Raw genomic sequence first — 27,392 nt, 5'->3', positions numbered from 1 at the left:
AGAATACATTAATGCACTTGCAGTGATCTGATAAACAATGACCCTATGCAAGTAGGTAACCACTAGGTCCAGAAAGGCAAATCTTGCACTGGAGGTTGGAGAACCAAAACTGTTTGGGTACGTACCTGAGCATGACTTGAATGACTTGCAGGTTTTGGAAATAGTCTTGTATTGAATTGTCTATTTGATCTAGATCTAATGGATTAACCAAAGGGCAGGCTCAATTTGGTTATTACTTCTTAAGCTAAATATGAGTTGAGCAGCATGGTTCTGGTCCCTTTACAATTTGGAAAATGTCTTCTCAGATATTAGGAATATGTGACGTACATTTGCTTAAACTGTAAGTCTGTGGTATTACTTTAGAATTATTTTGCAAGTCACGCACCACCTCCCCCAACCTACCTATTCCACGTTGCTACACATCCTTTCTGTATAGTTGAAAACTGCAGAGTATATTATAGTAAGCCCTTTTTGTTTTGTTGTTTTAATGTGTCTGTTTAGTGACTGACTCACAGTATAGTTTTGGCAGTATTTTTTCCCATGGTCCCATATAGTTTTCCCTTTTCATCCATCTCGTTTGTATATCTTTAAGTTAGTTCAGCTCTTTGCATCTCTTGAAAATTGGGTTTGAGAGTAATTACTGTGTTTATGCCTTAAATATGCAGTTGTTGTCCACCCTACCTGTGTATGACATTTGTGCTGTCTCCTCTTCTTATATTTTGGAATCAGTGCTTTCTCTTGTTTGCTGCAGCTCTTGCACACTAGCTAACTAGTTTCTTGCAAATGTACTTTAACACTGCTAGAAAATAAATGTTCAATTAATATCACTTTCTGTGATGTCACTTCTTATGATGTCACATCCTAGAGGGACCTCACATGTCCCCATTCTACTCAGGCTCGCGTTAACCCAGCACCAACCCTACAACTCAAGACCAGTTTCACCCTGATTGGGGCTCTTTAGTTGGGTGTGTTTTAAAGGAGCAGTAACTTGCAGGCAGCAAGGGGACTTTTTTAATTCCACTTCCAGCTGGGCCCAACACAAAAGCCTGATTTTAAAGGGCCATCTGCCCTTCTTATTTTCAAATGCCACTCTGAATAGGAGCTATCTGAAGCCTATTACCTAGATGCCAATGCAGTGGAAGGAAACAAAGGCACAAATGTTTTTACTTCACAAATATTTTAAAGAAGCTAAGATGTTTTATCTGTGTCAATTAATAATTACACAAATAATTAATTAACTGGCATCTACTATTTTTTAATACTTTTACAGCACTAGTCATCACATTGTAGGGTGTTTGAGCTCTTTACATTACACACAGAGACACAATTAATCACACAAGTGATCTCTTTCAATCCCATGGGGGAGGCCCGGAGAGGCTTCAAAGGGAAGGAAATGTATTTCCTTCCCTTTGAAGTCTCTCCCAGGGTTTCAAAAGCCGGATTGCTTGCAATCCGGCCTTTGAAACCCCACTAGACACCAGGGATTTTTTTTTTTCTTTCTGAAACTGACAAAAGGGAGCGACCCCTTGGGCGAGGGTCGCTCCCAGGGGGGGCATTTTTTTGGGAAGGCCTTTTCTGCACCCCCTGGGGGCAGAAACCTCTAGGCACCAGAGATCATTTATTTTTTTTCTTCTTTTTGTTATGTTTTCTTTTTTTTTTAGGTGGGGAACGACCCCTTAGGCAAGGGTCGCTCCCCTAGGGGGCAAACTATATTTAGGCCATTTCTGCCCCCCTTGGGGGCAGATTGGCCTATTTTGATGAGGCCAATCTGCCCCCAAGGGGGGCAGAAACCACTAGACACCAGGGAGTTTTTTTTTTTGCGTGAATTTCACGCAAGGGGAGCGACCCCTTAGGCAAGGGTCGCTCCCTATGGGGGGGAATTATTTTAGGCCATTTCTGCCCCGTTGGGTGTTAGATCAGCCAATTTTGATTAGGCTGATCTGCCCCCAAGGGGGGCAGAAACCACTAGGCACCAGGGATTTTTAGTTTTTTTTGTTTTACAGATGGGGAGCGACCCCTTGGACAAGGGTCGCTCCCCTGGAGGGGCAAATTGTATTTAGGCCATTTCTGCCCGCTTTGGGGGCAGATCGGCCGATTTTAGGTCAATCTGCCTCCAAGGGGGGCAGAAACCACTAGGCACCAGGGATCTTTTTTTTGCGTCGTCACGCAAGGGGAGCGACCTTGTAGGCAAGGGTCACTCCCCGGGGGGGGGGGAGGGCAAATTTATTTTAGGCCATTTCTGCCCCCCCTGGGGGCAGATCGGCCTATAAGTATTAGGCCGATCTGCCCCCAGGGGGGGCAGAAACCTCTAGGCGCCAGAGCAAATTATTTTTTGTGTTTTTTATTTTTTTTTTGTTTTTTTAGAGATGGGGAGCGACCCATTAGGCAAGGGTCGCTCCCCTGGGGGGCAAATTGTATTTAGACCATTTCTGCCCCCCTTGGGGGCAGATTGGCCGATTTTAGGTCAATCTGCCCCCAAGGGGGCAGAAACCACTAGGCACCGGGGATTTTTTTTTTGGCGCCAATGTCACGCAGGGGGAGCGACCCCGTAGGCAAGGGTCGCTCCCGGGGCGGGTTGGGGGGGTGGAGGGGGCTTAGGGGGGGTAGGGAGAGGGAATTTATTTTAGGCCATTTCTTCCCCCCCGGGGGCAGATCGGTCTATTGTTATTAGGCCGATCTGCCCCCGGGGGGCAGAAACCTCTAGGCGCCAGGGCAAATTATTTTTTGTGTTTTTTTTTTTTGTTTGTTTTTTTAGAGATGGGGAGCGACCCATTAGGCAAGGGTCGCTCCCCTGGGGGGGCAAATTGTATTTAGACCATTTCTGCCCCCCTTGGGGGCAGATTGGCCGATTTTAGGTCAATCTGCCCCCAAGGGGGCAGAAACCACTAGGCACCGGGGATTTTTTTTTGGGGGCCAATGTCACGCAGGGGGAGCGACCCCGTAGGCAAGGGTCGCTCCCGGGGCGGGTTGGGGGGGTGGAGGGGGCTTAGGGGGGGTAGGGAGAGGGAATTTATTTTAGGCCATTTCTTCCCCCCCGGGGGCAGATCGGTCTATTGTTATTAGGCCGATCTGCCCCCGGGGGGCAGAAACCTCTAGGCGCCAGGGCAAATTGTTTTTTTGTGGTTTTTTTTTTTGTTTGTTTGTTTGTTTTTTTAGAGATGGGGAGCGACCCATTAGGCAAGGGTCGCACCCCTGGGGGGCAAATTGTATTTAGACCTTTTCTGCCCCCCTTGGGGGCAGATTGGCCGATTGTAGGTCAATCTGCCCCCAAGGGGGCACAAACCACTAGGCACCGGGGATTTTTTTTTTGGCGCCAATGTCACACAGGGGGAGCGACCCCGTAGGCAAGGGTTGCTCCTGGGGGGGGGGGGTTGGGGGGCAAATTTATTTTAGGCCATTTCTGCCCCCCCTGGGGGCAGATCAGCCTATTGGTATTAGGCCGATCGAAACCTCTAAGCGCCAGGGCAAATTTATTTTTTGTTGTTTTTTTTAGAGATGGGGAGCGACCCATTAGGCAAGGGTCGCTCCCCTGGAGGGCAAATTGTATTCAGACCATTTCTGCCCCCCTTGGGGGCAGATTGGCCGATTTTAGGTCAATCTGCCCCCAAGGGGGCAGAAACCACTAGGCACCGGGGATTATTTTTTTTGGCGCCAATGTCACGCAGGGGGAGCGACCCCGTAGGCAAGGTTCGTTCCCGGGGGGGGTTGGGGGACACATTTATTTTAGGCCATTTCTGCCCCCCCTGGGGCCGGCTGAGCTAGAGGCCAAAATCCACAGGTAGGCACTGTTTTCTATGAAAAAATGTGATGTGTCCACGTTGTGTTTTGGGCCATTTCCTGTCGCGGGCGCTAGGCCTAGCCACACAAGTGAGGTATCATTTTTATCAGGAGACTTGGGGGAACGTTGGGTCGAAGGAAATTTGTGGCTCCTCTCAGATTCCAGAACTTTCTGTCACCGAAAAGTGATGAAAACGTGTTTTTTTAGCCATATTTTGAGGTTTGCAAAGGATTCTGGGTAACAGAACCTGGTCAGAGCCCCACAAGTCACCCCATCTTGAATTCCCCTGGGTTTCTAGTTTTCAAAAATGTGCTGGTTTTCTAGGTTTCCCCAGGTGCCGGCTGAGCTAGAGGCCAAAATCTACAGGTAGGCATTTGCAAAAAACAGCTCTGTTTTCTGTGATGTGTCCACGTTGTGTTTTGGGGCATATCCTGTCGCGGGCGCTAGGCCTACCCACACAAGTGAGGTATCATTTTTATCAGGAGACTTGGGGGAACGCTGGGTGGAAGGAAAGTTGTGGCTCCTCTCAGATTCCAGAACTTTCTGTCACCGAAATGTGAGGGAAATTTTTTTTTTAGCCAAATTATGAGGTTTGCAAAGGATTCTGGGTAACAGAACCTGGTCAGAGCCGCACAAGTCACACCATCTTGGATTCCCCTAGGTCTCTAGTTTTCAAAAATGCACAGGTTTGGTAGGTTTCCCTAGGTGCCGGCGGAGCTAGAGGCAAAAATCTACAGGTAGGCACTTTGCAAAACACAGCTCTGTTTTCTGTCAAAAAATGGGATGTGCCCACTTTGTGTTTTGGGACATTTCCTGTCGCGGGCGCTAGGACTACCCACACAAGTGAGGTATCATTTTTATCAGGAGACTTGGGGGAACGCTGGGTGGAAGGAAATTTATGGCTCCTCTCAGATTCCAGAACTTTCTGTCACCGAAATGTGAGGAAAATGTGTTTTTTTAGCCACATTTTAAGGTTTGCAAAGGATTCTGGGTAACAGAACCTGGTCAGAGCCCCACAAGTCACCCCATCTTGGATTCCCCTAGGTCTCTAGTTTTCAAAAATGCACAGGTTTGGTAGGTTTCCCTAGGTGCCGGCTGAGCTAGAGGCCAAAATCTACAGGTAGGCACTTTGCAAAAAACAGCTCTGTTTTCTGTGATGTGTCCACGTTGTGTTTTGGGGCATATCCTGTCCCGGGCGCTAGGTCTACCCACACAAGTGAGGTATCATTTTTATCGGGAGACTTGGGGGAACATAGAATAGCAAAACAAGTGTTATTGCCCCTTGTCTTTCTCTACATTTTTCCCTTCCAAATGTAAGACAGTGTGTAAAAAAGACGTCTATTTGAGAAATGCCCTGTAATTCACATGCTAGTATGGGCATCCCGGAATTCAGAGATGTGCAAATAACCACTGCTTCTCAACACCTTATGTGCCCATTGTTGGAAATACAAAGGTTTTCTTGATAGCTATTTTGTACTCTTTATATTTCAGCAAATTAATTGCTGTATACCCGGTATAGAATGAAAACCCACTGCAGGGTGCAGGTCATTTATTGGCTCTGGGTACCTAGAGTTCTTGATGAACCTACAAGCCCTATATATCCCCGCAACCAGAAGAGTCCAGCAGACGTAACGGTATATTGCTTTCAAAAAATCTGACATTGCAGGAAAAAGTTACAGAGTAAAACGTAGAGAAAAATTGATGTTTTTTTCACCTCAATTTCAATATTTTTCTTTTTCAGTTGTTATTTTCTGTAGGAAACCCTTGTAGGATCTACACAAATTACCCCTTGGTGAATTCAGAATTTTGTCTACTTTTCAGAAATGTTGCAGTTTCTGGGATCCAGCGTTGGTTTCATGCCCATTTCTGTCACTGACTGGAAGGAGGCTGAAAGCACAAAAATCGTAAAAATGGAGTATGTCCCAGTAAAATGCCAAAATTGTGTTGAAAAATTGGGTTTTCTGATTCAAGTCTGCCTGTTCCTGAAAGCTGGGAAGCTGGTGATTTTAGCACCGCAAACCCTTTGTTGATGCCCTTGTAGGGAAAAAACCACAAGCCTTCTTCTGCAGCCTCTTTTTCCCATTTTTTTAAAAAAAACGAAATTTTCACTGTATTTTGGCTAATTTCTTGGCCTCCTTCTGGGGAACCTACAAAGTCTGGGTACCTCTAGAATCCCTAGGATGTTGAAAAAAAGGACGCAAATTTGGCGTGGGTAGCTTATGTGAACAAAAAGTTATGAGGGCCTAAGCGCGAACTGCCCCAAATAGCTAAAAAAAGGCTCGGCACAGGAGGGGGAAAAGGCCTGGCAGGGAAGGGGTTAATCACAAGAGGTATTTTGACATTTTAATTGTTTACTGAAGGCTGGACGCACAAAGAACGTTTCAGCAGGTGCTTTTAAATTGCAAGTTTGGTAAATTATTGCTGAACACAGCGCCCCTCTGAGGTCAGCGCCCCCGTAACCAGGTCAGTACCCAGTGCTTCCGCATGTGTCTTAACCTTGTAAGATATTTTAAAACCCAGTCTCTTTCTAGCCAATTACACACCCTAGAATAGACTTACTATCGCGTGCATCCTCGCTGTCAGTTTCTCTGCAGCAGATTTTTTTAAAATGCAATAATTGACTATTTAACTCCGTTTTCAAGATCCGCCCTCCTTCACTTCATGAAGTATTTTCCAGCACTGCCCAGTGTCCATCAGCTATTCTGGGTAGGGGGATTCAAAATGCCTCTCCTGTGACCGCGGTGGGGTCGCCAACAAGTCTCTTAAACGTTTCCTTTTGCTTTGCAGCGAAGATGCTCACAGGTGGGAGCGCGGCACGTCATCGATCCACCTGCCGCACTTTCTCGGTCCTTCCCCCAGCCCCTGAGGAGCCCCGGCCCCGCCCCCGCCCCTCCACCTCCTGAGATGTAGCGTAACCTCGCTCCGGTATCGCCTCTCCTTCCCCAACGGACACAGAGAAGTCCTGCGCAGTCCGCAGATTAGGGAAGAGTCGCGCCACAGCAGCATGGGCTGCGGGAAGTCCGTGGCAGCCAGTCAACCGACTGCAGGTGAGGGGGCTGCTGAGTGTGGGAGAACTCGAGAATGTATTCTATTAGTAGGTAGTGAACCCCGCCAATGCCTCGAACACACCTCAGTGCTTGTGTACCCATGGACAGTTCTGGGGGTTCTCGAGCACTATAGTCGCTGCTTCGTCTGAAGCGTGCCGCAACCTTGTTACATTATAATTAATGCATTACACACAGAGTGGTTTTCTGATAACAGTGATACGAGTTAGCAACAAATTCGTTTTCTCTGTGAGCGCTAGGTAAAATGCTGATTTAGGGCGGTTACATCAGTTCGAGAGCCAACGGCTCGCTGTGATCTATTCGAGAAACGTTCCTTGCCGCTGGACCCTCTAAAGTATTCAATGAGAGCTTCAACTGGCGAACCAAGGCATAACGGACAGTTCACGCTGTGCTGCGCCTGTGTTACAGAGCCAGGCTTTGTAAAGTGAAACTGTTTGTTTTCTGCTTCTTTGTTGTGCGAACGAAAGTAGGACAGGGTACCCTACAGCAAGTCAAACGCGAGAGCCAACCTCCTTGGCACGGCACGCTTCAGTTTACCAGGTTCATGGGCTAGTCAGACGCTCATTCAGTCAAGGTTTGCTTTGATCTGTGGTGTTAGCAGTGCCGTAACGAAACCTGAGCGCTCTCTCCCCCCCCACCCTATTTCCCGCAAAATACATGAAGCACCCCCACCTACACACAGGGCCGGCTTTAGCTCTGATGGCGCCTGGTGCAAGTCTTCTTTTTTGCAAAATGACCAGTGGTGGCTGGCAGCTTTAGGAGCGGGGGGAGGGGGGCACACACACACACACACTCACTCACTCACTCACTCAGCCTCCAGGTCACAGGAGGGTTGGGACTTCTGCCTTTCCTCATTGGCTGACCTGAGGTCCCAGCCTCGTCACAGAGTGGGATGGGGTCAGTGAAACTGCTGACCCCACCCCACTCTGTGACGAAGTGTCACTGATTGACACTCATCCTGGGGCTTCAGGGCTTAAACCTGAAGGGCCATGGGCGAGTGTCAGTGGGTGACACTTTCCTCGTCACCAAGGGAAGGGCCTCAAGGCACCTTTGCTGAGCCGAGGAGGTCACGCCCATAGGAGCTGTGACCTCCTCAGCCCAGCAAAATTCAGCTCAGGCAGCCAGGAGTCTGTGCAAATCACGCATGGATCACTCCTGGCTGTCTGAGCTGAAAATGAAGAGTTTCTGTCAGGCTGGCCTTTGTTCAGCCTGACAGACCCTCTTCATGAGGGGCAAAAGGTGGGGAGGTGTGGCCCCTCTGCCCTAAAGGACGGGCCGCCGCTGGAAATTACCTTCTCCATCTCCACAAATGTCTTCACTACCACTCTACAACACCTCTCCATAGTCCCTCTCTGGCATACTTTTCTGTTTTCAAACCCTTCTCAGTTCGCTCCCAGTTCTGTGATATCTGCATGGTACACGTTCTTTGCAGCAGGCACATTATCCCTCTGCCCTACTTTCTGATGAGTGAAAACTGCCACTAGTCAACATTCGGATCTCTCAGAAGTAACAATGATCACTAGCCTTATCTTGACTTTTTTTTTTTATTGTTGCTTGAAAACTGCTGGATGTACAAGCAAGTTCAGTGCTTCTAAAAAAAAAAAAACAGATGTTATTTTTAAACACAGCAACCACACCAGTCAGTGCACCGGTAGCGCCGTCCTAAAGCTGGCCCTGCCCCCACGCTCAAGATCCAGTCAGGAGCTCCAGGCCAGGGGCCTGTGCAGTGCCTGAGGGGGACCCATGGAGTCATGCCCCCCACACCGCAGGTGCTGCGGTGGCTGTTGTTACGCCACTGGGTGTTAATAGCCTGATAACTCAAACTGCATGTCCCAGAATGTAAAGCAAAAACTTGAACTGAGTGAGCTTCTCACGCATGGACCTGGGACACTGGAGTTGTGTTGGCTTTGCCTTGGATGGCAGAGCCGCCCTCCAACCCAAATGTGGGAAAAGTGCTTATAGTGGGTAACTTTGGTGTACATTTTCTAAAGCACATACCTTTCATTCTGAATTTCTGATACTCACCTGTTGGGCTGCAATAAGAATTATAGTAACTTTGATCCTGAGTGCAGTAGGGGTGGAGACAGAAGCGTGGCTAAAAATAAAAAAAATATTCTGCAACTTTTATTTGCTCGTTGACTTTGAGGTAAATGGTTATAAAATATAACACTGACTTGAATAAGTGCAAGTTAAAATAATCGGCGACGCATGCACACTTTTTCATTATGGAATCTCATTTGCTTAATGGCAGTGTTTATTTGTAGCTGTTAGTTGCAAGTGGGGCCCGTCGGTCCCGCTGTTTGGGGATCAGTACTTAGTTGTAATCATCACTAACTAACCCAGAAAGCGAGAGGCAGGAAAGATGGAGAAAGACCAATAAGAAAAAAAAAAACAGTGAAAAATAAAGATTAGAAGGAGGAAAAAGAACTTGCATGCAAGAGTGAGATAAAGGGGCCGGGAGAGAGTAGGCTGACGGATAAAACAGGCATGCGGTATTGAGCAACCTGAATGAGGTGGCATCACCAGCGGGCTTCTGAGAGAAACTGGGTCACAGCACTTATCCTTTTACAAATTAAGCACTGGTTAGTGCAATCATTGTAGATGTTTTTGTGTGTTTAAGCAGACATTTAGAGATCCGAGACTTGGTTTGTGCAGTGGGCAATCATTACATCTATTTATAGTGTTATGAGATCGCAGATTGAGACTGAAAGCACTACGAACATGCAAGTCAATTATTTTAAAATAGTATTACACACAGTATAAGATAGGCTATCACAATGTGCAAAAATATGTAGTGTTTAAGATAAGGCAAGTTAATATATAATCTCCTAAAAATGAGCTCCAGTTGCCTTGGGGGTTTAGTTTGGAGAGGAAGTGTTCATCTTTAAATGATTTGTTTAGCATCCTGTCTTGGAATATTGGTGGTCTGAATAGTAAAATGGAGGATGGGGATTGGGCAGTGCCAGGGTCAGGGTGATGCATCTGGTGCCATCGCATCTGCCGCCACGGTCATAAGGGTGCCATTTGAATGGCAGGCAGAAGAGAGAAAAGAGCAACTTATATAGAGCTTTGTGTGCCCAACGTTTTTAAGGGAATTATAACATCAGCATGTTAAGTCTGGCGATTAATGCACTTGACGTAGAGATCTGTGATTTGTCCAGTGATAGTTATGACTCATGCTAAGGTAGCGTAGAGGGTTAATGTTTGTGCTGCAAAGCACGATGTTTAGCATGCATATCAAATATTTGTATTTTTTGTAGATAGTTCAGTGGGTTACTGCTTTTGCACAGAGATCACGTTACTTGCACTTCATAAGTTATAATCTTTCTAACATAGCACAAAGAGTTATGGACTGGCATCAGAGCGCTGCATGCAAAATGCAAGGTATAGGTTTAGAACCTTTTTTGCCTTTTTCTCAATCTTTAATCATTCTAAGGTTGCTTAAAATGATTCCCTGGGGGAGTAATACATTTTTAATAGTATAGACAACCCCAACCAGTCGGTTACATTATATCCTGAGTTTGCAGGCCAGATGTATTAGCACCTTGTGCCGTATCTCAAAAGTGACACGTGCCACAAAGAGTTGTTTTGGGATTTACTTCCAACACAAACCCTGAATTTCTTTGAAAAGTATCCCTCAAACAACATGAAGTAGCTCTATGCTCTGCATTGTCTCGAGGGGGTATACCTCCGCGGGTACATGGACATACCCATGCAACTATACGTAGATTTTGAGGCTAATCCCGATATAATAGTGTAGGAAAATTCCACTGTTGGCATGGTTACCCCCTAACATTTTGCCTTTTGTTGATGCCAGCTTAAATTGAACGTGTGCTTGAACCTAACAAGGCCCCAGTACCAGTGTTATTTCCCTAAAACTGTATTTTGGTTTCCACAATTGGCACAGCCCTGGCACTCAGTTAAGTCCCTTGTAAAAGGTACCCCTGGTACCAAGGGCTCTGTGGCCAGAGAAGGTCTCTAAGGGATGCAGCATGTATTAAGCCACCCTGGGGACCCCTCACTTAGCACATGCAGACTGCCTCACAGCTTGTGTGTGCTGGTGGGGAGAAAGACTGTCGACATGGCACTCCCCTCAGAGTGCCATGCCCACAACCCACTGCCTGTGGCATAGGTAAGTCACCCCTCTAGCAGTCCTTACAGACCCAAGGCAGGGTGCACGATCCCACAGCTGAGGGCATAGCTGCATGAGCACTATGCCGTTACAGTGTCTAAGTCAATTCTTAGACATTGTAAGTGCAGGATAGCCATAATGAGTATATGTTCTGGGAGTTGGTCAAACACGAACCCCACAGTTCCATAATGGCTACACTGAATACTGAGACGTTTGGTATCAAACTTCTCAGCACAATAAAACCACACTGATGCCAGTGTGGGTTTTATTGAAAAATGCACACAGAAGGCCTCTTAGAGATGCCCCCTACATGCCAACCCAACTGCTAGTGCTAGGCTGACCAGTCTCTGCCAGCCTGCCACTCCCAGACAAGCTTCTGGCCACATGGGGATAGTGCCTTTTGACCATTCTGTGACCAGGAACAAAGCCTGTACTTGTTGAAGGTGCTTTACACCTCCCCCTGCAGGAACTGTAACATGGGGGAGGCTCAAGCCTGGTGTTACAGCACCCCAGTGCACTCCAGCTAGTGGAGATGCCTGCCCCCCGGACACAGCCCCCACTTTTGGTGGCAAGTTCAGGGAGATAAGAAAACCACGGAGTCACCCCCTCAGCCAGGTCCACCCCTAAGGTGACCAGAGCTGAAGTGACCCCCTCCTTGGAAAATCCTCCATCTTGTTTTGGAGGGTTTAGCCGAATAGGAATGTGCCCCCTCCCCAAAGGGAGGAGGCACACGGAGGGTGTATCCACCCTCAGGGACAGAAGCCATTGGCTACGGCCCTCCAGCCATAACACACCCCTTTATTTAGGGGCGACCCTGAACCCCGGAAATCGGATTCCTGACGACCTACAAAGTAAGAAGGACTGCCTAGCTGAAAAACGCCGCAGAGAAGAAGGAAGACAACTGCTTTGGCCCCAGCCCTACCACTTGTCTCCAACTTCAGAGAACCTGCACCAGCGAAGCATCCTGCGGGACCAGCGACCTCTGCTAACTCGGAGGACTGTCCTTCACCTAAGAAGGACCAAGAACTCTGACAGCGGACCTGTGCAACCAAGAAAGAAGAAACCATCTTTAAAGGGACTCTCCCCTCACTCCAGCAGCATGAGTCCCCACCACTCTGCAGCCAACGCTCCTGGCCCGTGCCCAGAGAAACCAATGATCCAGAGAGGATCCCCAGACAACTCAGACGATGTGTCCACCCTGGGCTAACCTCTCTGCACCCCCACAACAATGCCTGTAGAGGTAATATCGAGGACCCCCCTGACTGCGACTGCCCAGGATGAAGATATCTGACGCCCGGAGAAGCACTGTACCTGCAGCCCCCAGGCCCGTGCAATGTCTGAGTGACCCCCGGGTACCTCCATTGATTCCTAATATAAACCAGACGGCTTATTTGCCTTCTGCTCCCCGAGGACGCGGGTTCTTACCTGCCAGCACAATGGAACAGAGCACCCCCTGCCTCCATAGGTGCCCATGTTATTTTGGCTCCTCTTTGACCTATGCACCTGACCGGCCCTTGGTTGCTGGTGCTGGGTGTTTGGGATTGACTTGAATCCCCAATGGTGGGCTCCCTATGCCCCGGAGACTGAGCTTGTAAGTTCTTTACATACCGTAATAACTAAACAGTACTTACAACCCACCAGGAACTGTTGAATTTTGCACTGTCCACTTTTAAAATAGCGTATTGCCGTTTTGTGGAAAACTGTGTACATTACTGTTTTGGTTCAAAGTTCTAACTATACCTATGCAAAGCACCTTACATTTAATGTACTTACCTGCAATTTGAATCTTGTGGTTCTAAAATAAATTAAGAAAATATTTTTCTATATAAAAACCTATTGCTCTGGAGTTAAGTCATTGAGTATGTGTTCTCACTTATTGCTTGTGTGTGTACAACTGCTTAGCCCTACCCTCTGATAAGCCTAACTTCTCGACCACACTAACACAAATGGAGCATTAGTATTATCTATCATTGCCTCTGTCAAGCCTCTTGGGGAACCCCTGGACTCTGTGCACACTATAACTCATTTTGATATTGTATATACAGAGACAGCTTCCTACAATGGGAATTAGTAGAAAGTGAGTTGGCAAAAATGCAATTTCCTCAAAGCAGGTGTAACTGGGCTTAAATCTGAAATATAAAGTCTCAGATGCCCTTTTCTCCATCAAACGATGTGCTATTGCAGCAGAACAGGAAATAATATAAATATCTACTAAAAAGTAAAAAAAAAAATTGAATATCCAACACAGATCGTGGATAGAATTAAAGGAATTATCAGACAAAATGGATTAAACAAATCTGGAAACTTGTGACTGATATAAGGAAGGGAAGAGAGACTAGGCAGGATTGCCATAATGGTGCTAAGGAATGGCTGACCGATTTTAAGTATCTATACACAACTGAGAGCCCTGCAAGCAGTATCACTGTGGTAAATAATGAACTACTCGTGGGCAAAAAGCGCAAACTGTCTGTCATGGTACCTGAAATGAGAAGAGCGATCCTTAGCATGAAAAGGAACAAAGCACCATGCCTGGATCAAATTCCCCTTGATGTAAATTGAGAGAGGCCAACATTCTAGTCCTGTGTTCTTACTAAGGTATTTAATGTGGCCGTTACAGTTGGCATGATACCGTCTTCATGGCAGTCTGCAATTCTGGTACCACAGCTTAAGAAAACATAGTTGGAAAAAGTCCAACAAATTACCACCCAATCTCATTACAGCATGGAACTAGATCCTTGGCAAGATGCTATTAAATAGACTGCAGGGTTGGATGGACAACATGGCAGTCCTGAAGAGGCATGGGCTGGCTTCAGGTCTCCCATTGGGACAGTGGACCAAGAGGTGTGTGTGTGTGTGTGTGTGTGTGTGTGTATATATATATATATATATATACTGTGTGTATATATAGGCTTTAAGTATGCTATATTGAAGACGAGCCCACTGTACTTGGTTTATGTAGACCTGAAGTCACCTTTTGCAAACACATTACACAGGTTGTTGGTGTATTTCTTAGGTTACTGCACTCAGAAGGATCTAACTACAACAAGTAAGCCAAGGTTATGCTTGTTAAACCATGATCGTCTCTTAGAAGAATGCCTTGAGTCATTTGCATACCATTAGTGTGTGTATCATACAGTGACTCTCTGGGTATTCGCTTTGAAGATCAGTTAAAGTGGAAAGCCCGGGTAGATAAGGTGTCCACTAACTTATTACAAACTACAAGGGCCATCTTTGGCTATACACAAAATGTGGGCAGCCACTCCTTAATTATAATTCTGTATGTGTGTGTGTGTGTGTATGTATATATATATATATATATACCACAGACCGCATTGGTTGCTGTACTGTATGGAGCATAGTGTAGTAATTAAGCTAGTCATATAGAGAGATGGAAAGTATTTATTTCATACAGGTGCTGCTGCAGTTAGACAACCGTTCCTCAGTACAACAACCATGCTCTCCAACTGCCACCCAGTTCCCCGCACATTACATCACTTGATGGAATGTTCCTACATCATAAGACTTCTCAAGAACCTGCAAGAGGCAGTGTACATTCACAGCATTGACTACTACACATAGCTAAAGTGGTATGGAAATTTATAGAAACTCCAAGCGCTAGAAGATAACTTCTTAAGGACCCTGTTGTTGCTGGACCCCATTAGTACCACTATACTTAGAGCTAGGATTTAATGACGTAGCTGATGAGGCTACACTTGAAACCTGTATTATATTGGTTTGATTTACATAGGAACCTATTTAACTGCAATATAGCAATATAACTGAAATCAGTTCTAAAAATGGCTACATTTGCAGGTTGAGACTGAAGAAATTGGTTGAATATGTTAAAAATCTCCCTCGCATTTAGAGAGTTATTGGAAGGATCCTACCCAAGTTGGCCCGGACTCAATTGAAATTGTGAAGAAGCTGTATTGTTCCTTTAAAACAGAGGAACATATCTCTAGAGCACAGGATGGTAGCCCTGTTGTCAGGGCACCTTGTATTGAAAATGGAGCTAGGGATTGATCAATCTAGAACTGAAACTCTCCTTATATATAAGATTTAGACTGCACACCTTTCCTGATAGGGTACATCTAGTATGAAGTGACAGGCACCAGAAAGAGAATGATCATTGTGACTGATCTTCAGTGAAAAAGATATCGTTAAGCACCTTTTGCTATTTTGAATCAAGTTTGACCATGTCTGTGAAAAATAGTTACTCCCTTTATTCAAGCTCTATGGTACCTGGACAGTATCAGATGCTACAAAACTGTCTTAAGGACAAACAATTTCTTTTTAGCTTTTTGTCCTCTTTTTCATGGGTAGTGTGGCTGACAATCCAGCATAGAGGGCTATCATGTTAGGAATGCTACTGGTAGTATTTTACTGTTCCAGGATAGACAAATACGTATTCCGAGACTAGGGCTCTTCTATGCATGGGTGGGATGGTTGTAATCGTAGTATTGGGGGGAGGGGGCTAAATTATACTAGGCCTAGGGTACCACTGGCCGTATTATGTAAGGGGTAACACCTGATAAGGCATGACGTGTAATAGTTATGTTAGGTGACTTGCTTTTAAGTCATGGCTGTTGCACTTGACGCCCATACAACTGTGTCTTGGCTGCTAATGTGTCCAGTAGATTAGGATCTATGTAGTCAAATGTTTAAATGGTTTGAACAGCATGCTGTGAATAGTATTCGAGTGGTTCCATCAAGTAAGTGAAAAATCTTGATTTGATTTTTTATTTTATTTTATTTAGGATGTTTCTTAAGAACAACGTAACGAATACAATTATTTTAAGATGTTAAAGATTGTGTTATATCCTACTCTTTAGAGATCATCCTTGATAGATGAACTGGTACCTTCGGAACAGGAAATGGTTATTATGTTGTTTTATTTGATTTATAAGCCTCTATTAGTATATTGACAGGAACCTGATTAGCATTATCCATTCAGGAAAGGCTGTGTTTTTTTTTTTTTTAAAACAAAGTGGGGGAACTGGTTTTTCCAATACATCCACATTCTTTGACCATTTTTAAAGCTGGTGCATGCGCTGCAGATGGCATAGCTCTGAAGCAGAAAGGCAGCCACTGCACTGAGCTGTACTGTCTACATCAGACATTAACGCTGATATTTCAGAGTTAAATCTAGAGAGTACAAACACAAGAAAAACACTCACCCCTGCTGTGAGCCAGCACATCAGTTCATTATACAGCCTAGGATGACCAGGATGCGTAACTAAAAAGGATGCAGCAGTTTGAAGCGGTGCAAGGAATTTAGAGGTGCTGGTCAGTTGTAGGAAACAAACCAATTGATATTGAAGGGATGGCCATGACTGTTGTGGTTAATAATTTTTGTAAATGAATGATGACTCAGTCCCATCCACACTAAAGCCCTTATTCTTATTAATATGAAATTAAGATACATTTGCCCGGGGGAAATCTATTGCCACACCTAGTGTTTTTAACACATTTCCCGAAATCCCCCCCCCCCCCCCCCCCCCAAATCAATTTAACCTCCCTTTGTTTGTCTTTCGAGAATAACGTGGGGGTGCAATCTTACTGCACCTAAAAAAATAAAAAAAACGCACATTTTATTTTGCCATTATGGTCACCTTTTTCCTGCACAAATTCCTACAGACAATGCTTGGAGCAATATTGCAGGTGAAAATCCTGAGTATGTAGTAATTTCGCACAACTATAAATAAAAAATGGAGCACAAACACTATTTACACCCTACTTTGGATATACCGCTGACCTTGCAATAACGGTCTTGGTATTTTGTGTCTCCCTTGTACATATACTTGGTAGCCCCACCTCCTTATAGCCTTCGTTCACTTAACCTCTCAAAATAGAAGACAGAACATCCTTCCATAACCACCCTAACTCTTTAACAGCTTTCACAAATAGTGCCAAATACCTGGTGTTCTGTCAACATCTCTCACCTCACTACGGCCTTCCCTCGTCTTTCTTCCGCAAGGGCTGAGCTCTTCACTCTGATGCACAGAGTGTGTGTCATGCCATTAGTGGTCCTGTCAGAGTGCTGCAGAGTGTAGAGATCAATCCACTGTCAATCATAGGTGGCCGCAGATCTGCCGGAGGAATGGGCAATGGGGAGGGGGCTGGAGGTATCACAGCTTCACCCAGCTCCTGAGTCTGCAGTGATCAGTGGGAGGTAGGAGAAGGTGGGGGGCGAGGGCAGTTTATCATCCATCCTTTTGCTACCTCATTTGCCTCTCGGGATATCTGTTTTAGGCGATGGATCACAACTAATATATCCACCATTTCTCTCCAGTTACTGAACCTCTGGGTCAGGCTTGTAATAATTATATATTGTTGGGTATGAACAGGGTTGTTTACCATTGCAGAATTCTAAGTTGACACTATTGACTACTGATGTGGTTTACAAGATGGATAATTGCCTAGGTTTTTCTTATTGTGCTTGACGGCCCAGGAACCTTTTCATTCCTTCTGAATCCTGACCCCTACAAACCTGCTTAGGAGAGGCACTCAAGCACAATGCATTTCCTAAAAAAAAAGTTGATCTCCTGGTACCATTTTCAAGTGTCCTCCTCCCACAGCCTGCTGCAAAACATCGACCCCAGCCATTTCACCACTTCATTCAAGTTAGAAGAAAGAAAGGGGAGACTCCAGACAGAAAACTTGCAGGTAACATTCCACCACTACCCTCGGGTATATGAAAATCTTGGGGTGATGATAGAAGGCATGGAAAGCATCAATTACTGCTTCCCGTAGTTGGAGCATTATGACATGGCAGAAGTGAATAACATGTTTGGTTGATAGTTGTCATGATTGACAGCCAATCACAACTGGGTTTATTCTTGAGTTCTTGATAAAGGTTTCTTATCGAACCATGTGGGCAGAAGTCCATAATTATGTTTTCACATAGGGGTTCTAAGAGACAACTAAAGCTTTGCTCGCTCAGCAGCTTGAGGGGTAATTTTTATCTTACCGACACCTACCCTTTCTACAGTTTTATGTTGTAAATTCGCTCCCCCTGGAAATTCCTCATAGGGATTAGCTGCCTTGGGGGGAAGAGAATTCGTAGGAGAGCCAAGCACAGTAAGTCCCAACCGATCCTTGTCCCACTCTCAAGCCCCGTTCTATCTATTAAAACAATATACTGTATACTTGCGGTCCTGACACCTTCCTGCGCCTGCCCTGATTTGACGTTACCTCTTCCATTAAAACCTTTTAAGGAAAGTGAACAGCTGGAATTCTGCCATTCTCTGCTACCCCCCTGATTATTCACTTTTCCAAATATAAGAAACATCCCTATCGTCCTGCTGTAGTCTTCCACATACCTCTCACTTTCCATGATAGTCCACTGCACAAGATACATAATTGATGATGCTCTCTATAGTTATAGAGGTGAGGTGCAGGAAGTAGTTCTATCAATACCACTTGGCCTTCACTTTTGGGCAATGTTGGCTATCTCTTTGGTAGAGGGGAGCACAGCAATAAGGTACAGTTTGGCCATTGCTGTGAATATTTGTGCATACTAACAGTATAGCTGATAGAATCCAACATACATTCATGGATTTTACAAGTTATATTCATGTTTCCTTGAATTTAATCAAACTAGGATTGTGACAGATCAGTGATGTCCGATACGGTCCAGGTGAATTTCATGTCTTGGAGAGCAATTGATGAGCCTTTGCAATATCACAAATAAAATGTCTGTTCTTGGTAACCTCATTGGAAATTGATCTGGATGAGCCATTGTAATTCAGGAAGTGTAACAAGATGTAGAAGTCCCAGTCTTAGGAGAGAGAATGAGACCACTAAGCCATGTGTTGCGGAATGTTGAACGGTAAATTTCTCAAACCTCATTCTAAGCCCAAAATCAATATTTAAAATTTGCAGAGCATTTCGAGCTGTTCTGTGGTTTAAAAGTCTACCTACAGATGACAATACTAAATAGAATTTACCAGTAAATGGAATTTAGTCCAAAGAGGATATGCTGCTGTTGCTTGGAGTCCTGCTTCAGTAAAATTCTGTTGAAGGCACTTAGTGGTCATTATAGCTCCTGATAACCCTTTTTGTTTCCACAGTTTTTTTTGTCTTTGCAATTTTATAAGATTTTACAAATTCATCTACTTTGTGTATCATGCTAAAAGTTAAACATATATTGCTCGCAGTAATTCCATGTGTGCTACGTGTAAACTGTGTATATTGTCCCAATGGTTGGAGATCAATGGGCAAACCATTGACCTGTGACTGCTTCACCTGTTTGTATACAGTTCACCAAACCTTCTATTCATTGGGATAAAACGTCTCAGCATGTGTCATTGTATGTAGTCTTTGAAGGCCTAACTTCACTGCCAAACATATGTATCATAACTACTACCGAATAACAATGAGAAGGTTAGTTTATCGTTTTTCTTAAAAATTGAATGTTTTTCTAATCCTTCTATAATTAATTTGTTTTGTGCCTTTGATTGTAGGAGCTACCGATGCAGTTAAAGATATGTAAGTACTAAAATTCGAGGTTGTTCATTTTGTGAAATACTGAACCCTTAAGATTTGTTTTAAGAACTATTTTTTTTTTTAGGGAGGTGAATTGAACAGGAGTAACAAAGTGAGCCAAATTGTTTTGGTTTATTACTCAGATGGTTTTTTTGTGTGTTTTTTTTTCCAAAATAAATTTCTAATGAGCTATTTTGACACTGTCATGGAGACCACCACAATTTGTCCCGTGATAGGTACTATTTATGGATTTTACTGTCCTACTAGGAGAATAATGTAGGTGATTCCATCTTAGCCTCCAATGGTGAGATAACTATCCGATGCATCTAGCTAGCCGCTGGGGGATGTACTGAACATCCACATTAGTCCATAGCCAAAGAAAGAGGGCATGCAAACTCTTACGGGCTCTTTCTAAGGGGCTTAAGCTAGATGTTATAATTCCAGGACTGTATGTCAGAGGGTACTGAGAAATCCTATTCTACTGGTTGAAAATGTATGATGTGTATCTCTCTGTCTATTGCGCCCATGAATATCTTTCCCTACACTTTCTACGGAGATGATAAAGCTTTGTTACAAAAGAGTTTCACAGTATAGGCTTCCTCTGGCATTGACCAAGAACTTTGGTTAAGTAAATGACACGATTTTTTAAATTTTTTATTCATTTATTTCACCAGACAGCACAGTCTATTTCTAGTCGCATATCTTCTGCCCTGTATATGGGTGAACATGTCAGCTTGAGGGCAATTTTCATGCTAGGCCAAACCAATCCCTTTGTCCTGTGTAGGCCTGAACTGGCCATTATATTCTCCCAGTAGGCTGCCACCTAAGAGATTGCTTTTAGAGTTGGATGGGCTGCCATGACCCAAACATTCCCCTTTTGTCCCATTCTAGTTGCAGCTTCCTGCAGTGTGGGCTGCGCTTGAAAGTTTTGCAAAGGCTGACTTTGGTTTCTAGTCTGGCTTGGTCCAATCACACCAACGCTTTATCAAAAGCCAACAGCGAAGAACCAGGACCATAGGGAATGGTGAATATCTGAACAGGAGGGTTCTCACAACCTAGAGCACTTCTAACTGATTCTGCGACATCACCTAATGCACACGAAGAGGTAGGATGGAAAACATGAGTTATGTGCACGCTGTTTACTTTCTAAATGCCGAAGCCAATTTAACTCCCGAATTCCAGTCAAATATCTTGTTTCCGTGTCTCAATGCGATAGTCTGCTGCTTCAGTAATTAACTTGTTATTGCAAACGCCAATATCGATAGGATGGACGTGGAGTTCTATTTCAGGTAAATTTGCAGTGGAAAAATACTCAAAAGGCGAGAAAACAAACATAAACTCTAAAAGTTGTCTGATTCTGTTTTTCTTCGGTTGTGCTCTCTTCACACACAAATAGTCTTTTCGCATATTTACACATTGCTACCGTCTTTTGCTCCTTATAACATTTGTTTAGTTTTTGATTAAACAAGCCTGTTTTGCTTACACAGTAAGGCAGCCTTTTACCCTAAAATGTTATTATTTATGTGTTATAAAAATAGTATTCGTCATAGAAATGCCTCCTTCAAGCTCTGCTCAGGTTGATTCCTGAGCAGTTGATCATCTTTAGGACATGAACAGAGAATAGTTGTAAAGTGTGTGTGTTTTTTTTTTATTTTTTTTTTTTTACTTTGTTGTTATTGGTTTTGTGAGACAGGTGCATTGTAGCACTAAGTAAAAATGGAATAAATGGTAATTGGCACCTTGGTATCAATTCAAGAGCATCGAGCTTGTTAGTGGATTGGCTGGCTGCCAGTGAAGATGATCCCACAGAGCTCATAAGGATAACGTTAACCAGTACAGGAGCGTGCTCTAAGCATAATCGAGACCTAAGATGGTCATATTGAAAAAATCTTCCCACACCCCAGTGTGTGTTGCTTTAAATGTAAAGTTAAAGTAATCCAGGGAGGCTGCAGTGAAGGTGGTTGGCTTCTAGAAAGCTCTGTTGTCAATTGCTCCAATACTGAGGAAATTACGCTTCAGTCGGCCCTTTTTTTTTATTTTAAAACTGCTTGGAAGTCTCCCTGGTGTACTGTGAACAACCCTAAGCCAACAGTCCTTAAACGTTTGCCTTCTGATGACCCCACTGAATCATCATTACAATCTGAGGACCCCCACTGAGTCATTATTAAAAGCTAGGGAACCCCAGCCTAAGCGGTTTCTGTAATTAGAACCTTAAAACAATACACAGAAATTCAGAAATAAGTATACACCAAATAAGTTCTCAAATATTGAAATATTTTATTTAATTCACAATCCAATCTAGAACATTTTCAATTTTGTTTCTTTGTTTTATGTACGTTTTTATTTTGTTTTATTAATTTTAATATTTAGAGTAGGGCTCGCAGACCACAGTTTAAGAATTACTGCCCTATCGATTTGGGGCTGCATGGGCAGCCAGAGCACACGAGGCCGTCTGGCATTGGCAAGGACAGCAGGATGATACATGATCTGACTTCTCATATCGGTGAGACAAAGCAACCATGGTAGTTTACGGTGACTAGAACCATTCCATTGACCCAGTTGTTGACTGATCCGGCCATCCGAATCTTGGAAGCTGACAAAGGATTTCTGAAGGACGTAATGACTGATCACTATCTCCTCAACCCTTGGCAACTTGCACGTCAGAGAGAGAGAGTACACTTTTCTATCCTGTTCACGTGAAATGGAGCCAAGAATTGACTGCTGCCTGGTAACACCAGGTTACATTCCAAAGACACCGAATGTGTAATAGGCATGAACTCTGTTTCTGGCAATGCTCCTGTCACCCTGCAGCTAGATCTTCAGTTGATGTCCCTTGTGATAAAATCGGGAGAATGGATGTGGCAAGCTATCCAATTGTTGAAGAAAAAAGTAAGCTGCTTAGCTAGTTGCAGCAATACTAAAGACTTGAACAACCATTCAGTGTTCTCTGTACAAACTCTGTGGGCAGCAGGAAAGACATACATTGCAGGCAAAATGATAAGCAAAACTCCAATAACATGTAAGGCACCCAACAGCACAGGAACTGAAGCTGAGATTCTAGAACTAAAGAAGACTTTTCGAATAGCGCTGATAAATGCAATCTAAAAGCCGCCACGTTGAAGAAAGGTAAACTGAACAAACTTGAATTTCAGGCTGAGAAAGCTTCTGTCGTAGCAACTGACCATTGCAAACAGTGAAAAGGCAGACGGGCTTCTCATTCTGTAGCTGTAGCAGAGAGATTCAACGTCCGGTGATCAACAATAGAATTGGCCCAATGCTCACCCGTCAGAGGGCCATTGCCAAGGAATTTGCGGATTTTTGTTTTGTTTATATACCTCCGAAGCGACAGTAAACAAAAGTGGCAAAAAGGTTTTCATGACTAATCGGCCCACCGCACAGTTAACTGAAGAACTTGGAGAAGGATTAAATGGAGAAATAATGAACAAATAAATCCGAGGTGGTGAAGGCAATGCCATCTGGGAAATTATGACTTCCTGATAAAATTTCATAAAAATACAGCTGGGCCTTCCATTTCACCCACCCCCCAAAAAAAGATGTTCAGAGATGCCAGAGAAATGACAAGTGTGCGTGCTGACTTCAATAAAGCCATAATCTCACTCATTCCAAAACCAGAGAAGGACCCTTTGCACTGTGCAAACCAAACATTTTTCATGAATAAATGTGGGCATTAAAATCTTCACAAAGGTCTTAAGAACAGACTTAAATGGGTAATCCCATTCAGTTACACAATAACTAAGTTGGATTACCTCCCGTCCCTCCCTCGCCTTCCTTTTAAACCAATGAGGCCTCCCGCCTCCCCCCTAGACCCTCCCTTCCCTTATTAAACCCCCCCCCCCCCACCCTTATCTCCTCCTGTTTCATTTGTCTAGCCCACGCTAGAAGTTTTCTTTTCCCTTACCTGCACGGCGGGGCCTGGAGGTCTACGATGGAGGCACTCCTCGGGACGCGGAGCTCCACGAGGAGTGCTGCAGCTGGTCGCGTCGGTGACGAGCAGCCGGGCTGCTCGGGAAAACGCGGGCTGAGGGCCCGCTGACTGGGTCAACCGGCCCTCTGTGGCTGGGGTGTCGGTTTCCGGGTTTCCGCGCTGCAGAGCGGCGGGGAACTGCGGGACGGCGATTTTTTGGGAAGATGTTCAGGTAGGACTGGCGTCCTGCCCGCAGTTTTATGGTGTGGGCAGTTGTGTTTGACCTTTTAGAGGATTGGTGGATTCCTAGGAAGGAGGTCCTGGTCTCTATATAGGGAGAGTGCGTTTTAGGGGTAGAGCAGTGTATATTGGATAGTGACATGCCTAAGGTTCCGGCAAAGAGACGGAGGATTGTCTCATCTTCCTCCTCCTCGGAGGAGGGTGCTGCTGGAGTTTCCACTCCTGGGGGCTCACAATTACAGGATAGGGGTACTCCCCTCATGTCTAGAGATGAAGTGCAGGAGATGATTGCGGTGGCTGTTACCAGGGCTCTTCAAGCAGGGTTGGCCAGGACTGGTCAGTCTAAAGTTTCTCATACATCGGCTGCTGCAAGGAAGTCCTCTTCAGATAGTGAGGGTGATGAGGCCCCTTCTACGTCATCTGGGGTAAATATGTATCCAGAGAAGAAATGTGGGAGGTGATGGCACATGTTCGGGACAATTTGGGTTTCCCAGTGTTTCAACCTTCGAACTCGGATTCTCACTTATTTCACAATATCAGACGCCTGCCAAGTTTCCCATGCCTTTTCAGGGACCTGTGAAGGATATGGTATTTCGTGAATGGAAGGATGTGGATACAACTCAGTTTCCACGCTTCCTGCAGAAACTGTATTTGCTTGAGGGGGAGGAGGTATTACCTCCTTCGGTCTGCCTGGATTCAATTTTAGCTACCCTGATTGGCAAAACGGCAGTAAATCCGGAGGATTGTGTGCCTATGGATGCCACGGACCGTAAAGTGGATTCAGGTCTTAAAAGGGCGTTTGCCGCTGAGAATCTGGCACTAAGGGCAGGTATATATTCGGCTTATGCGGCCCAGTCGTTGGTGCAAGACTTTGATAAGCTGGCGGTGGCTGTTCAGGAAGGGGCAGAATGTTCAGAGCTCCTGGCTGGTATGGAACAGCAGGCCAGATTGTTGGCGGATGTGTCTTCGGATGTGGTCTGTACTTCGGCTCTGGCCTCTGGTGCTTTGATTGGGGCTCGTAGGTCCCTCTGCTTGCGTTCATGGAAAGCGGACCCAGGGGAAAAGGCGGCCTTGCTGAGACTGCCGTTTGAAGAACAGTTGCCATCCATGCTTTCCAAAGCGTTTAAGGAAAGGAAGCATGCCTTGCCTTATAAAGAGGTTTCTACTTCTATTAAGGGATGGAAGAAGCATTCCCGATCTTCTCCGAATAGGGATACCAAATCCTTTTCATTTAGGAAACGGCGTTTTCAACCACGTTTTTCTCCTAAGAAGTCAGCTCCTACGAACCGGGGTGGGTTCAAGAAGGGGTCCTGACAATCACTGTGGGCCTGGCATAGGGCCGGTTGGGGGAAGGCTGAGTCACTTTCTTTCAGCTTGGGAGGAGAGTGTCAACGATCGTTGGGTGCTAGACATTGTGGCCAATGGTTATGTCATCGATTTTGGGGTAGTACCTCCAGATTCAGGGGTACGTCCCTCCCCTCTGCCTTCAGGGGGGTCAAGGAGAAGATCATTATTGGACGGAGTTCGGGACTTGCTGGTCAAAGGGGCCATTTCCCGCGTTCTGCTGGAGGAATGGGGTCAGGGCACTTATTCGGTCTTATTTCTTGTGCAGAAAGTTTCAGGGGGATTTTGACCGGTGCTCAATCTGAAGGAGGTGAATGCTTGGATCAGGACGGTGTATTTCCGCATGCTGTTTATTCAGACTATATTTCCATTGGTCAGGCAAGGGGACTTTCTAGTGTCGCTGGATCTGCAGGATGCTTACCTGCACGTGCCTGTGGCAAGGTCTTCTCAGAGGTTCCTGAGGTTTGCTGTGGATCAGGACCACTACCAGTTTTTTGCGTTCTACCTTTCGGTCTAAAATCTTCTCCTCGAATTTTTACGAAGGTGCTGGCCCCCCTGGTGGCTTTGCTACATTCAGAGGGGGTGTTTATTCATCCATATCTGGACGACATCTTGATTTATGCCCAGTCACGGGTCCTGTTGCAGAGGCAGGTGGCCCGAGTTCTGGGGGTCCTGCAAAACCACAGGTTTTTAATCAACTGGGAGAAATCAGATTTAGTTCCGTCCCAGGATCTGGTATTTCTGGGGGCTCGATTTCAGACTCTTCTAGGCTTAGTGTCGGTGTCAGAGAAGAGGTTGGGTGTGCTCCAGTCCTTGGTAAAGAAGGTTGTATTAATGACTGCACCACAAGCTCTTCTATGGTTACGTCTGCAGGGTCATTTGGCGTCGGTGATATTTCTGGTTCCTTGGGCGCGTTTCCATCTCCTGTGCTTGATGACATGGTCCTTGAGAAGGTGGGCGCCGGGGTCCGGTTCTCTGAAGGACAGGGTTCCGGGGTCCAGATTGATTCACAGGGAATTGCAATGGTGGTTGGATGCAGATCGTCTTCGGGTAGGGGTTTCTTTGTCACCTCTGAGACCCGTGGTGGTGACTATGGATGCCAGCCTCTCCGGTTGGGGGGCGTGGATGGGGTTGGTTCAGGGGTTTTGGTCACCTCGGGAGGCGAGTCGGTCGTCGAATTGGCGCGAATTGAGAGCAGTCTTTCTGGATCTGGTCCATTTCTAGGGGTCCCTGAAGGGGGCGGCGGTTCTTATTCGAACGGACAACTTAGTGGTCAAAGCTTATGTCAACCGACAAGGGGGGGGACCAGGTCAAGGGCTCTGTTCAGTCTAGCCATGGAGATTGTGTGGGCTCAGGAGTGGGTTCCTTCTCTCAGGGCTACGTACATTCGAGGGGTGGTCAATGTTCGGGTGGATCTACTGAGCAGGGTGATGCCTTCCTCTCAACTTTTCTCCCTCCGGAAGTCTCTGTTTCTGCATCTGGTTCGGCTTTGGGGACTTCCAGTGCTGGATGTGTTTGCGTCCGCAGAGAATGCAAAGTTGGATTGCGTCTGCTCCCGGTTTCGGTGTCCCCAGGCCTGGGAGGTGGACGGGATGTCATGTCCTTGGCCGAGGGGTCTTTTGTATGCATTCCCTCCGTTTCAACTACTCAGGTCTTTTCTGTTGCGGGTGAGGGATCTGGGGTCCAGAGTTATCCTGATTGCGCCACTTTGGCCGTGGGCGAATTGGTTCCCGTTGTTGAGGCAGATGGCAGACGTGAGGATGTGGCCTCTGCCTCTTTGTCCGTCTCCCCTGCCTCCCGTTGGAGTCGTTGAGGAGGTTGCACTTGACGGCCTGGAAGTTGAACGACTGGGCTTGATGGGTCTGGGGGTACCTGTAGCTTTGAGTTCTACCTTACTGGCTTCCAGGCGGCGTTCCACTTTACTTTCCTATGGTAGACAGTGGAGGGTTTTTTCTTCTTGGTGTTTGAGTCATGAGTTGGATCCTACCTGCGCGTCTATCTTTGAAGTGATGCAGTTCCTGCAGGACGGTGCTAAATTGGGTTTGTCAGTAGCATCTCTACGGGTACAGTGGGCGGCTAGTCAGGGATTCAGAGGGCCATGGCGTAATCTTCAGGATGAAGGGCGCCTTATGCCTAGATTTTTTTCAAGGTCTTGTTAATTTGTTTCCTCGCCCGGTACGTTCTTTTCCTTCATGGGATCTTTCTCTGGTTTTGGATGTTTTGACGGAGGCCCCATTTGAACCGCTGGGGGACTGTGATTTGCGCCATCTGTCCTTGAAGACGTTCTTTTTGGTAGCCATTACTTCGGCTCGTCGGTTAGGGGAATTGGGGGCCTTGGCCTGTTCCTTTCCTTTTTGTAAGGTTTTTCACGATCGGGTGGTTATGGTTCCGGTTCCTTCCTTTATTCCGAAAATCAATTCT

The 27,392-nt window shown here is 45.5% G+C and overlaps 2 long non-coding RNA genes across 2 annotated transcripts in view; one reads left to right on the top strand and one right to left on the bottom strand.

The window, feature by feature from the left end:
* Nucleotides 1–6,616, bottom strand: part of LOC138288544 (uncharacterized) — a 58,893-nt gene extending 52,277 nt beyond the window's left edge. Inside the window, exon 1 of the long non-coding RNA XR_011202449.1 lies at nucleotides 6,338–6,616. This is a non-coding gene — a long non-coding RNA (uncharacterized lncRNA). The remainder of the gene's footprint in view (nucleotides 1–6,337) is intronic.
* Nucleotides 6,617–6,674: 58 nt separating this feature from the next.
* The window catches only part of LOC138288543 (uncharacterized), a 261,421-nt gene continuing 240,703 nt past the window's right edge, over nucleotides 6,675–27,392 (top strand). The window contains exons 1-2 of the long non-coding RNA XR_011202448.1: nucleotides 6,675–6,825; nucleotides 19,441–19,465. This is a non-coding gene — a long non-coding RNA (uncharacterized lncRNA). The remainder of the gene's footprint in view (nucleotides 6,826–19,440; nucleotides 19,466–27,392) is intronic.

Source organism: Pleurodeles waltl, chromosome 4_1 (genome assembly GCF_031143425.1).
Source record: "Pleurodeles waltl isolate 20211129_DDA chromosome 4_1, aPleWal1.hap1.20221129, whole genome shotgun sequence".
Lineage (NCBI taxonomy): Eukaryota > Metazoa > Chordata > Amphibia > Caudata > Salamandridae > Pleurodeles > Pleurodeles waltl.
The sequence above is the reverse complement of the archived record's forward strand: the minus strand, read 5'-3'. Positions and strand labels throughout refer to the sequence as shown.